This window comes from Ambystoma mexicanum, chromosome 10, assembly GCF_040938575.1.
Source record: "Ambystoma mexicanum isolate Mex_15411 chromosome 10, UKY_AmexF1_1, whole genome shotgun sequence".
Lineage (NCBI taxonomy): Eukaryota > Metazoa > Chordata > Amphibia > Caudata > Ambystomatidae > Ambystoma > Ambystoma mexicanum.
The window spans coordinates 1373839321-1373852832 of NC_090932.1; positions in this window are offsets into that span (position 1 = coordinate 1373839321).

A 13512-nucleotide genomic window follows, 5' to 3' on the forward strand; every position below is an offset into this window, starting at 1 on the left:
GGTGCCCTGGGTCGTTGTTGCCTTGTTATCCATTCCTGCGCCGGCCCCCCTCCATTCCTTACCGTTTCTTCTGGTTAACTCCTGTCCCTCTCGCGATGTTCCGCTTTGCCTTCTCGTCTTCAGTGATACTCCCGTTCTTGGCCGGAGGAAGGATAGGGTGCTTCTGCTGCTTCTTCTTCGGTAGTAAGCCTTTTTGCCCTCACTTGCACCGGCTTGCGTGCGCTCCTTGTGCGCACCAGGAGCCACCCACTTTCTACTATCCGCCCGGGGTACTCCGCTTGCCTCTCGCCGTTCCTCCGCAAGCTCAGCAGTGTCGCCGGTAGGGCAGATGCTTACCACCACCGGCAACAGGTAGCATAATTCACGGCACTGTATTACGTGCCTCAGCCTGCCAGTACGCTCTGCCGCACTCGGAGTGGCATACATCTCCTGTTACACCCGATCCAGGGCTGCTGGGCTGTCCTTTCAGGTGATCAACCGTCTCTGCGCACTTCGGGATTCGGCGCCATTCTCCTATTTGTCCATTCAGACACCGCTGCAGCTTAGCGGCCCGATGAAATACACTCCCAGCAGCGTTCCATGGCCTCCCGAGTGTATGCTACAGCTGCACATGTATTTCTGTCCGTTTTGGGCTGAATTAAATTATGTAACAGGACGTATCTCTGTTGGATCTGCAGGAGCTCTGAATGAGAACGTCCTCCTCACATGGCTCTTGGCCACCCCCCCCCGAATGTGATGGTAACCTATAGCTTGATATGCTACCCAACAGCAATCAGAACATGCATGGCTGCTCCCTTCCAGCCCCTTTACACTCTGATAGAATCAGAACAATAAACAAGTGCATTTCAAGTGCAACATTAGCAGTCTGTGATGATAGTACAGGAAGCATTTTAAAATAGCAGCCAAGCGGAGGATGTAAGCTGAGATTCAGTTCACAGATCAGGAGCCGTATGATGAAGGTACACATACCCCAACCTAGACAGATGACCCATATTAGCACTCTTTCAGAATGAAAAGGTGCTCATGCATGGAGATAGATTGGAAGAAATGAGAAAGGTACAAATATTGTTGCATAGAATAGATAGTGGATATATATCAGAAGCACCCAGAAAGGTGCATGGATGCTAACATAGACTGAGATTATAAGAGTGCTTTGGTTTTCAAGTGGTATTAATATTAGTCAGTGAAGAAATAAATAACTTTGTGGTGTGTAATATAGCAAGGCTACTACTATTATTCATGAAGCAACACTATAGCTAGTTAAGACAGCAGAGTAGTATACAGTGGGATAAGAGATTTGTCCAGGATCACTTTATTGTTCCCTGGCAAAGCCAAAATATGAGCATCAACACTTCCAAAGTCTTGAACATGACTACCAAAGGGTGTCTCACTTGCTAGTCCCCGGGGATCTCTCTCTCAGGGGGCCAGGGCACCACCATGGCCTTTGGATCCAGATCTTGGGGGGTTGACCAGTGCAGGAGGATCACCTGGGTGAGGGACCTTTGGGGAGTGGGTGTTAAACGGTAATTATTTAGTGCCTCCTTAATATTTATATTGGCCTAAGCCTAGTCGCGCTACACGGAAAACCGCGTTGCAAAGTTCTGATTTTGGGTTAACTTCGCCGCCGTTTTTATGATTCATCTGCCATTTTGATTTCTGTTTGTGTGTTATTTGTTCTAAAATGGTGGACTATGTTTTCAACTTGCAACCAAGCCTCTCGACCTTTGAGTTCTGTTAATGTTTAGGCTGTCCGAGAGCCGACTATTTAGACTAGGAAATGAGACCTTGTGCTGGAAATGAACTGTTGTTTAAGTGTTGTCTGCGCTCACATGACTCATCCTTGTATACACATTGGGACAATGAAGAACAAACCTCGAGCGTTAACATAGGCTGAATAGAATTGTAAAGAGACGTTGCACGAGGCTTAACACGGGATCCAAGAACATACATCACCATTGTGCCTCCATGGAAATACAAACCCATGTAATCCTTTGCATCATATTGTATAATCTGTATGTGAACTAGGCACAAACTCTAGACCACAAATTATTAACATGAAAAGAGGCTGGACAATATTACATGAAATTGTATAAAAGCACGAATGTTTAGACGTCCGAGGTGTTGGGAGCCAGATAGCTATCTGTGTTGCTTTGTAAACTGTACAGTAATAAAAGATCTGTGAATCTTTTTAGCCCGTGATTGGTGTATTTCCTTTGTGGTACTCAGCCTTGCTATTTCCTTGTTCTTTCAGATGGCGCCCGAATAGGGACCCTCAAGATTGATGCCACCTCGTTGAACAGTTGACGCGGCTATCGGACCGGGATCGGACGGTGAGAAAGGGGGCCCCTCCTTGGATGAGACGCGATACCTCAACAGTACTGCACGACCCGATCCCTGGACAGTGAGCTTGCGGTCCGAGACGGCATCTTGACGAGGCTCCATACATGGGGGCGGGCAGTTTTGCCGAAATCACCAACCACGAGGGTCCTTTGTTTTCCTTTGAAATCCGATCGGACCTCCCTTAGTCCTTTGAATCAGGTGAGTCGTGGCCCGATTCCTAAGTATCCTGACATTTGGTTGTAGTATTTTTCTCACAATCACAATCGGTGCCAGGTAACACCAGTAATCTGATATGCCTGGGAAATTGTCTGCCTGTTTCAGGGCATTATTCCGCAGAGACAGACAATCTTTGGAATTTGGGTCGCCGGCATGTACTATGTACTTTAAGTACGGCATTGGTAGGAGAGTATTCAACGATATTTGGCACAGACAAACTAGACATGCTTCCGAACTTCAGTGGCCAATCAATGGTAGCTTTGAGATTTCCCAAATAGAGTATTTAGAATCAATATTTTTAAAGAAAAAAGCTAGACCTGCTGCATTTGATGTAATACAAAATTGGAAAAAGGAAGCTATGCAGCAACTTAAGAGTGAAGAGAAGTATGCGTGTCGGCATATGTCAAACTCTGAAAAGGCATTATTGTATGATCAACAAAAACAGTCAGAGTCTGTTAGAAACATGTATTGGACTTTTCAACTTGGTATACAGAAAATATATCCGTCTAAAGCTTTTCATGCATCAGATGAACTAATTGATAAACTCTTAAATGAACATAGGCCTGGTGGCACTGTTTTGTATACTATTTGAACATTAGTCATTGTAGCTTACTGAGCCTATGCTATCCTCTGCCCATCTAAAGCTGCCTACCCAGCCCATCGTGTTTACTGGAATTTAGTCCCACATCATGAGTAGCATACTCTGCAGCCTGCTATTGTACTTACTTTTAATCTTCATCCACCATAGAAAGGACAGTAGCCTCCCTACAGCGCTTATGAGACCCCTAAATAATCCTACCATGACCATCCTCTCTACCGATACCAGTATGGAACACCCGGATCTGAGTCCCTCAACTGAGTTTCCTAGCAACCCATGTAGTCTACTCTGTAGAAATTCCAGGCTTAGAGCTAGACTCTCAAAACTCCATGAACCTCTGACTAGAACCCTACCTCCTACCAACAACAGATCTAACACCCATAAGGCTAACATCACCCATCTCAATAACAAGAGACTTCCTCCTACCTATACCAAAATTGAACCGTCTCATCCAATAGCCCCCCCCTCAAAGGGGGATTAATAAATGCCAGATCACTGACAGCACATGCCACAGACATCTGCGATTTTATAGTACTCGACAACTTGGACTTCATCGCTATTACAGAGTCTTGGCTGCACGACGCAGCAGGACCCTTACTCTCCTTAGCTATCCCAGAAGATTTCACTATACTCAGGCAAGACAGAATCAATATGCGTGGTGGCGGTATTGCTATCATCGCAAAGTCTAGTCTAGGTATGAGAATCTCACCTACAATAGCATCCAACTCATGTGAATCGCTTACCATTCAACTCCCACTAGCTAGTACCCAAACACTGACTATCCACCTCATCTACAGACCACCTGGTCCCCTAGGGACCTTCGAGGAGGATATCCACAACTCACTCTACAACAACCTTAAAACTTCCTCCCAACTACTTGTCCTAGGGGACTTCAATTTGGGCTTCAATGACCCTTCAGACAAAAATGCCACCATCATTGCCAATTCCCTCTCCAATCTCGGTATGACGCAAAAAACTCTAGAACCCACCCACAATAAAGGAAGAATCCTCGATTGGCTAGTAGACTACAACTGTACTGCCAATATTAAAGCCATCATCCCTCAACCTTGGACAGACCATTTCTTCCTGTCATTTGAATTATCTACCTCCAGACCACCTCCACCTGCTTCTATCATAGCCCTGCCTTGCCCAACAAGAAATAAAAAGAGCATCACCAGAGATAAAGTGATCCCGGCCATTCTACCTACCCTCAACAGATTAGAGGATCATTTAGACCCAGAAACATTAGTTAATGAGTATAACAAAATTCTGTTAACCACCCTTGACAACATCGCACCTCTGAAACTCAGACAAAGTAAACCCAAATCTCACCTAAACAAATGGTTTACCCCTGAATTAAAGGATCTGCGACTACTTAAGAGGAGTTGCGAAACAGCATGGAGGCTTACCCCTGCAGTAGATCATAAAATGAAACTTACATAAATCTCCTCCCTATATAAAAAAGAAATCCATTTGGCCAAACAGAGCTCTTTCAATAAGCGCACCTCCAATGCCAACTCAAGCATGAGGAAACTGTTCACCATCCTCAAGGAACTAGAGTCACCCATCCCCATCCTGGATATATGTACCAAAGATAAAACTTAGTGCTCCGACATTCAGCAAGCCTTATCAAATAAAATTCCTTACTCCAAACGAAAATAGCCAAAAAGAAAGCCTCCCTTACTCAACCATCTAAAACTAACAACTCCATTATAAACCTTGCCCCAAAGGCTCAGGACCCAGCTATACGGTTCTCATTCTCTAAAACCTCTATTCTTGAGGTGGAGAAAGTCATCCTCTCTCTTAAGCCGTCATACTGCCAGGGCGACTCCTGCCCTGCCCAGATTATTAAAGATGCTGCTAGGGATCTCTCCCCGTTTATTGCCAAACTTGTCAACTCATCATTCACATCCGGCACAGTGCCCACCAATCTAAAACAATCCTTGGTACTACCACTGCTCAAAAAGCAAACATTAGACCCTCTTATACGCACAAACTACCGTCCCATTACGACAGTCCGCTTCCTGCTTAAAATCTTGGATAAGATTGCCTATAATCAAATCCAAAGTTTTCTGGAACAACATAAACTCTTAGGAGAGCGCCAATCAGGATTCCGTCCCCAACACGGCACAGAGACTGCCCTCATTGACCTAAAGGCACAAATAGATGAACTAAGAGATAAGGGAAAATTGGCTCTCCTCTTGCTGCTGAACCTCTCAGCGGCATTCGACCTCGTGGACCATGGGGGTACTTTGCAGCCATTTAGACTCTGCCGCACATTTCTCCAGGGAGGCCATAACTTGGATTGAATCCTTTCTTAGTGACAGGACCATGAGGGTGTTCTCCCCATCGGCAGCAGCTGACCCAATCCCCATCCGGTGCAGAGTTCCTCAGGGCTTGTGTATCTCCCCGACTCTTTACAACATATTCACTAAGCCCCTTTTTGATGATCTGGACCATCTCGGTATCACCTACACTAACTATGCAGATGATACCCAGATTCTCCTCCCACTTTCCGGGGATTACAACAAGGATTTGGCCTTGGTGAATAGGGTGTATATCATCGTCCAGGCATGGATGGCTACACACAGTCTATGCCTAAACAATGATAAAACAGAGTTAATCATCCTAGGGACGCATGCTAACATCAAAAAACTTAGCCAGGTCTATACCTCATTTGAAATTGATGGGAATATCATCAACGTATCTAAAGACGTGAAGACACTTGGCTTCTATCTGGACACCACCCTCTCCTTCGACAAGCAGGTGAAGTCATTGGCCTCGACCACCGCCTACACATGCAAACTTATTAGAGCAGGCAAGCACTTTCTTTCTGCCAACAACTGCCTTATCCTAGCGAGAGCACTAATCCTCTCGAGGCTCGCCTATTGCCATGCCCTCTACATTGGAGCAAATAAATCCATCACCCACCGAATTCAAATTCTACAAAACAATGCCCTACGAGCCGCCCTCGATGTGCCTAAAAGATTGCATATTTCAAAGATCAGGCGTCAAAACAACTGGCTGTCCACCCAAAACAAAATCCACCTAAAAGTAGCATCCTTGGTTCACAAAGCCCTGAACAATGCCGCACCAAGCTATCTCTGTAATAAACTCACAAAAAGAAACCACACGCGCCCTGCCAGAACATCTAATGCCAATAGCCTCATCATTCCTAGATTCAGGCTATCTAGGGTGGGGGGTAGCAGCTTCCAGGTTCAAGCGACCCAATTATGGAACTCACTGCCAAACCCTCTACGTGAGGAGCAGCCCTTTCCGAAATTCAGAACTAACTACATTAATCTGCTGAGGTCTGCCAATGATTAGCCCATTGGCGCCCTCTTATCCTCACACAACCCCAGCATACACACATCACTACCCTGTTCTCCTTTGCTCTTATGGACCTCCTCACTCTGCCCACCCGGCCGATGAGCTACCTTCCATCTAGCGCCTGTATATACACTGTCTTTATCTGTATTTTGTAATTATTTTGCATGTACTTCGTGTGTAAATTGCAATTGCCGCCTAGCTGCAATTGATGGTATTCTGTATTTGTACATTGTATGCAACCCATGACCCTACCCTGTAACTTAAGCTTTGCATTTTCTGTACTGCTGCGCCCGGCTACCTGCGCGTCTGGTGCGCATTATAAGTGAATGAAACAAACAAAACAAACAAACAAACCTATTCCTGCTGTCCTACCTATTCCTGCCGTCGTTCCTCCTACCGTAGCTATTCCTGTTTTTCTTGTTGCTCCTCCGCCGCCAGTTATTGCTCCACTTCCTGTTGTTGTTCCTCTGCCTGTACCTTCACCGACTGTTACGGTTCCAATAGATCCGTCTTTGGTGCCAGTGACAGTGTCTCCACTACCTGTTGTACAGGATTTGTCTACTCTTTCTTTCGCAAGCGGTTCTGCTCCACTTGCAGCTGATAAAGGAGCGAGTGTTGAATCAAAAGTTGTAACTCGAAATACAGTTTCCGAAGAGAGAAAGAGAGACTTGAATGCATGGGCTAGACAATGTAAAGAGAAAGGTGAATGATCTGCTGTCTTAGCTACACTCTCTAATCTAGAACGTATTCCCGATCAGAATATCTTTATTAAAGGGATGGGGATATATTTGGCTGTAATGTGGAATAGACTGATGGACACAGATGTCCCACAAGGGTTGAGGGATTTGAATGTTTTAGCTTATTCAAGAGATACTGCGGAGAAAGTACATGAGCATGTCGAGAGGGTTTTTGAGTTTAGAAGGAAGTTAGAAAGATTGCAGAATGATGAGCTAGAATGTGATAGTTTGGATGCTTTTTACGTACAGAAACGGTTCCTTCCTCTTTGTAAATTGATGAGTGAAGAAACGCAAAGATGCACTTAGATGGATTTCAGATATGTCGATATCTCCCGTAGAAGTATATGATATGTATAGTCAGTATACTCCAGAAATGCAGAGGAAAGTGATACAGGTAATGGTAGAATACCTGCTGGATGAGTGTATAAAGAAAAAGATTTGTTGTCCCACAGAATTATTGAATATCTATAAGAGAGCTTTTGCGTTTGACACTACTTCCACCACTTTAGTGCTCAATTTGGCTCTGTTGCTTAGTAAGCGTTCGGAGTTGCCTACTTCTCAGTTGCCTATGAGAGAGGTTCCTCCGACATTTGTTCCCAAAGTTGAAATTCCGGCTAATGTTGCAACAGGTGCAGCAACCTATGATATTGCAGCTCATTGTGTATCACGGTTTGTTCATGTCCCGTTCTCAAGACAGGAAGTGAATACTATTAGACAGTCGATTCCAGACATTAGCAAAAATCCAACAGGGTTTTTACAAAGAAATAGAATCTGTCTTGCATTCGTCAGTTTTTACTCTGGGTGATATAGACTTGTTGTTTCCTGTGGTCCTACCTGCTGATTTATGGAAACAGATTAGGACTGTAGATGATGCAGCCGGGTTAGGTGACGCATGGGTTAATTTGGTTAGGCTACATGGAGAAAGGACAGCTGGTAAAAGACCACCACAGGTGATACCGACTTATAGAATAGTAGCGAAATTGAAGACTTTCATTCCCGAGAGAAGGATTGTTTGGGACAAAACTCACTGCTTGTACCCAAGGAAAGTCTGAAGATGCTACCGAATTCTTTAATCGTTTCGACAAGTATTCTCAGATTTTAGCGGACAGGATTTAAGCACAGAGTCAGGAAAAAGGTTATTTGTGGCTAAATTTGTGTGTGGATTGTTGCCTGATATCCAGTCACAAATTATGGCTTCCGAGAGTGCTTGGCAAGATAAATCACATTCCAAAGTATTACATTTGGCTCAGTATTATGAGAATAGAGTCAATAATGAGAAAGAATGGCTTGAAAAGAAAAAAGGTAGATCTGAAAACTAAGGTATTACTGCAACAGATAGTTAGAGGGCCTAGAGGGGGTAGTATACAGTTTCGAGGTCAGTTCGTTCCACAAAGTAACGTGCCGCTGGGTCCTGTACACGCGAACCAATGTGCTTATTGCAGACAAGAGGGTCATTGGTGAGCCCAATGCCCGATCCTCCAGCAAAGGTCGAGTAACACATATGGTGTCATAGGTAGACAATCCAGAGGCCGCCCTGGGGTAGGGGGTCCCGGAAGAAGCCAGTATGCTCAAAATTTGCAGTCTTTTTCGCAAGATAATTAGCAACCTAGTGTAGATAGCAGAAATATCTTTGATAATCCTTCCACTGCCTATCTTTCTGAAGATCTTGTCTTTGACGATATATTGTTTTGTTAGGACAGCCTGAAGCACGGTCTGGAACCAACGCCTATTCCGGTTAATCAGAAAGGCCCCTACATTGAGATGATAGTGGCGAATAGGAAGCATCTATTTTTGATAGACACAGGAGCACAGAAGTTTTACATTGATCATTCATGGGTTCTAGACATTCTGTCAGGGCAGAAAAATGTTTCTGTAGGGTTTTCTGGTACGCCCATGGTTAGTCTGGTTTCTTCACTGGGTCCATTTACGGATCACTGTCCGTTTCTTTTGACAACGAACTGTGGAGAGAATTTATTGGGGTTGAATCTGCTGAAGGAATTAAATGAAGTAATTCATTGTTCTTCGGATGGAGTGCGTTTGATGATTTCACCACAGCAATTTTCTGCCTCACAGTTTCTGACTGGACCTTTGCCGCCAGAATTTAGTGAAGTTCCGGCGTGTTTATGGGCGATTGATGACAATGATGTTGGTATTCTGTAAATGAAGCCTGTTAAAATCGTTTAGAAACCAGGAGTTAAGTTGCCACGAATTCCACAATATAAGATTTCGGTTGATGGAGAGCAAGCTTTGAAGTGCATAGTTTCTTTTTTTTTTTTAAATGTCTATTCACTTTATTTTCATTTCCATTTACAGTAAAACAAAGTAACTACAAAATGACAATGGCTAGGTCAATAGTGAAATTCACATAGAACATCACGTAAGAGATATCAATTAAGAAAAAAGGAATCACAAACCATAAAACATCCTAACAAGAAGTACAATCAACGACCACACATACAGAACCACAAAAGACAACATAAACAAAAACGCAAACACCCACAATCCACAATATATATAGTAAACTAGAAACAATCCAAAATGTTCAAATGAAACACATTTCACCCATAAAGATCATCATCCTTCCTTGTGCAACTTACAAAACATAGTCTTCTCATAATTAGAGAGAACTTGCACGTCAAAAATCCAATCCTCCACTATTGGCTTCTTCCAAGTTTTCCAGACCTTCAAAATCTGTTTTGTAGCTACCAATAAAACTTATCCAACACGATGTTACCCAATTAATTCTGTGACTGCTACTCAGTAATTGTAAAACAATTGGCAACGGATTCCTAGGAAATGCAATATTCCAAACCTGGTCGATCCTATCAACCACATCACTCCAAAATGTCCTCACCCTCTCACAGCTCCACAACATGTGGATCAGCGTACCTCTCACTTTCCCACAATCCCAACATTTATCAGACCCAAATCACACATGCGAGCAGGGGTCCAATAGATTTTACCTAAAATCCTCTGATGTATGTAACGCAATTGCAAGTCTGTTTTTGCCCGTACCGTAACTCTCCCAACCTTATCCCATTCAACCAATGTCAATTCTCTACCCAACTCCTCCGTCCAAGACAATCTCAGATTATCCCACGAATTGAAGTGTATAGTTTCTTTTGTACATCGTGGAGTAATTGAAGAAATTGCAGGAAGTTTGTGCAATAGCCCAATTTTACCGGTGTACAAGAAAGGGGCTAATGCAATTCCTTTCCGTTTCATCATTTATTTACGCGCGATCAATAAGATTGATGCTCCACAATTTCCAATTGTGTCTGATGTAACGATGATACTAACAATGATTCCAGCTTTTGCTACTCATTTCAGTATTGTGGATCTTAAGAATGCCTTCTTTAGCATTCCTATACACGTGGATAGTAGATATTTGTTCGTGTTCACCCTAGGGGGGCGCTCGTTTACATTCACCTGTACCCCACAAGGGTACACAGAGAGTCCGAGCATTTATAGTAGGGCTTTGAAAGAGCAGCTCGATACACTTGAGTTGCCTACTACTTGTACATTGCTGCAATATGTCGACAACCTTCTTTTAGCTGCAGACTCAGAAAGTGCTTGCAAGAAAGGCACTGTGTTATTGCTTATTCATCTAGCAAAGCATGGACATAAAGCCTCATTGAAAAAGATTCAGCATTGTCGACAGGAGGACACCTATTTAGGCTATCTTCTGTCAAAGGAAGGAAAAAGATTGACACCTGAACAGATTAAGAGCATTTCTGGCATGTCTTTCCCAAATACACAGAAGGAAGTCTAAGCCTTGATAGGAATGGCTTCATACTGTACACAGTGGATCCCGAACATTTCACTAGTGATCAAACCAATGTTGACATTGACAAAGAATGCATTTCTTTGCCATTACCGTGGAACTTGGAACACCAGAAAGCTTTTGATCTGTTCAAGACTGCACTGTGTTCAGCACCAGTTTTGGGCACACCAAATTATGATAAGGCCTTCGAGTTGTATGTGCATGAACGTGATGGATGTTCTTTGGCTGTGTTAAGGCAGGAACATGGGGGGAAGAATAGACTGTGCGGTTACTCTTCCTCCACCCTTGATCCTGTTGCATGCACTTTGCCGAGATGTTTGAGAGCTGTCACTGTTGCTGCTGCGTCTGTAAAGCAGTACGAGGGTATGGTGTTAGGCCATGCTTTAACCTTGTTGGTACCTCACTCTGTAGACGTTCTATTAAATAGAACGCAAACACAACACCTTACTTCTGCACGATTAACAAGATATGAACTGATCTTGTTTGCACCAAATATTCAAATTAAAAGGTGTTGCGTACTGAATCCGGCTGAACTGTTACCTCTTCCGCAAGATATTGCTTGCAGTGACGAAATGTCACACGACTGCCTTTATACTACAGAAGAAGAAACTAAAGGCAGGATTGATTTGAAAGATACACCTCTGAACGATCCACAACGGGAGCTGTTTTGCAATGGCTCCTGCTTCAAACTTCCGGATGGTACATCCACTGCTGCTTATGCTATCACTACACTAAGCACGATCGTGGAAACCAAGAGAATTTTGCATAACTCCGCGCAGGGCGCAGAGATTATTGCACTAACTCGAGCTTGTGGACTTTCCGAAGGGCTTAGAGTGAATATATTTACTGACAGTCAGTATGCCTTTGGGGTGGTTCACAACTTTGGTAGACTACGGGCAGAACGAGGTTACTTGACCTCACACGGAACAAAAATCCAACATGGCACCTTGATAGTTCAGCTACTCTCAGCGCTTGCGCTTCCCACTCAACTAGCAATTATGAAGTGTGCGGCACATCAGAAAGTAGTAGATAATGTAGGAAAAGGGAACGCTTTTGCTGACAGGATAGCTAAACAGACTGCTACTGATCTATACTCAGATATGTATGCTACAAAGGAAGCCACAAACACTTGTATTATAGATGAAGGGATTGACACGATAAAGAATATTCAAGCAGATGCCACTCTAGAAGAATTTAAACAATGGGCTGAGGCTTTGGCAAGGTTGGATGAGGAAGGGTGTTGGGTAGATAATTCAAAAGGAAGATGGATGTTACCCAATGCATATGTCACCGCTATGATCACAATGGCCCATGGTCTCATTCATATATGTGCTAGTAAGATCTGCAAAATGTTAGAATCTGTTTGGGAAAATGTCAACATCTCAAAAACTGCTGAGCGTTTTGTCCAGAATTTTATGGTTTGCCTACAGCATGATGCGGGGAAGGGTACGACGACACCGAGAGGTAGTTTTGGTCCATCCTCTGTGCCTTTTGACTTCATCGAGATGGAGCACTGTAACAATTACAAGTATGTTCTGGTAGTCATTTGTGCCTTTAGCAAATGGGTTGAAGCCTTCCCTGTGAAAGATGCCTCAGCAATGACAACGGCGAAAACCATGCTTAAGGAATATTTTCCTGGGTTTGGTTTGCCAAGGGTCATCTGGTCGGATAATGGTCCACATTTTATCGCTGCTGTTATGCTGCAAGTATGCGCGGGATTACAGATCGATAAACGGTTTCATTTGGCTAGACACGCTCAAAGTGCGGGACTCGTAGAACGCCACAATGGTATTTTGAAGAATAAAATCGCTAAGGTCTGTGCCAGTAGTAATTTGAAATGGCTGGACGCTTTACCTATAGCATTACTGTCCATGCGGACAACCACACAGACTAGAACTGGGTTCTCCCATATGAAATTGTGATGGGAAGGCCAGCTAACATTTGGAGCCTGCCCAAGCCAAAGCAATTAAAGGATGTAGAGCATTTGCTTCTTTCTGAATACTGTGACCAGTTAACTCAAAACTTGTATTTGATTTATCAACAGGTGCGAGAAGCCCTCCCAGTTAAATACGAGGGGCCAGGTCACAGAATTCAACCCGGTGACTGGGTGCTCACGAAATCATTTGAGAGAGCATCCAGCATCGCACCGCATTGGAGTGGACCATTCCAGGTCCTGTTGGCCACACAGACTGCTCTACGAGTTGCTGGAAAACGACATTGGATACATGCGACACACATCAAGAGGATACCTTTCCCTTTGCCACACGACGGAGAAGAAAAGAAGAAAACTACTTGCTCTGTTTTTGATGACCAATCGGTCTTGAACGACACCAAGGGTATTTTGGAGACACTTCCTGAGCCTGCGGGGCCTGGGGAGACTGCTGCTTTGTCTCTGAACTCTTCTCAGGATCTTTCTACACCCTTGACCGACTTTTCCTCTATTTCACCACTTCCATCAGTAAGCACTGATACTATGTTTGCAGATCACGCTGTGCCTGGAGTCTTAA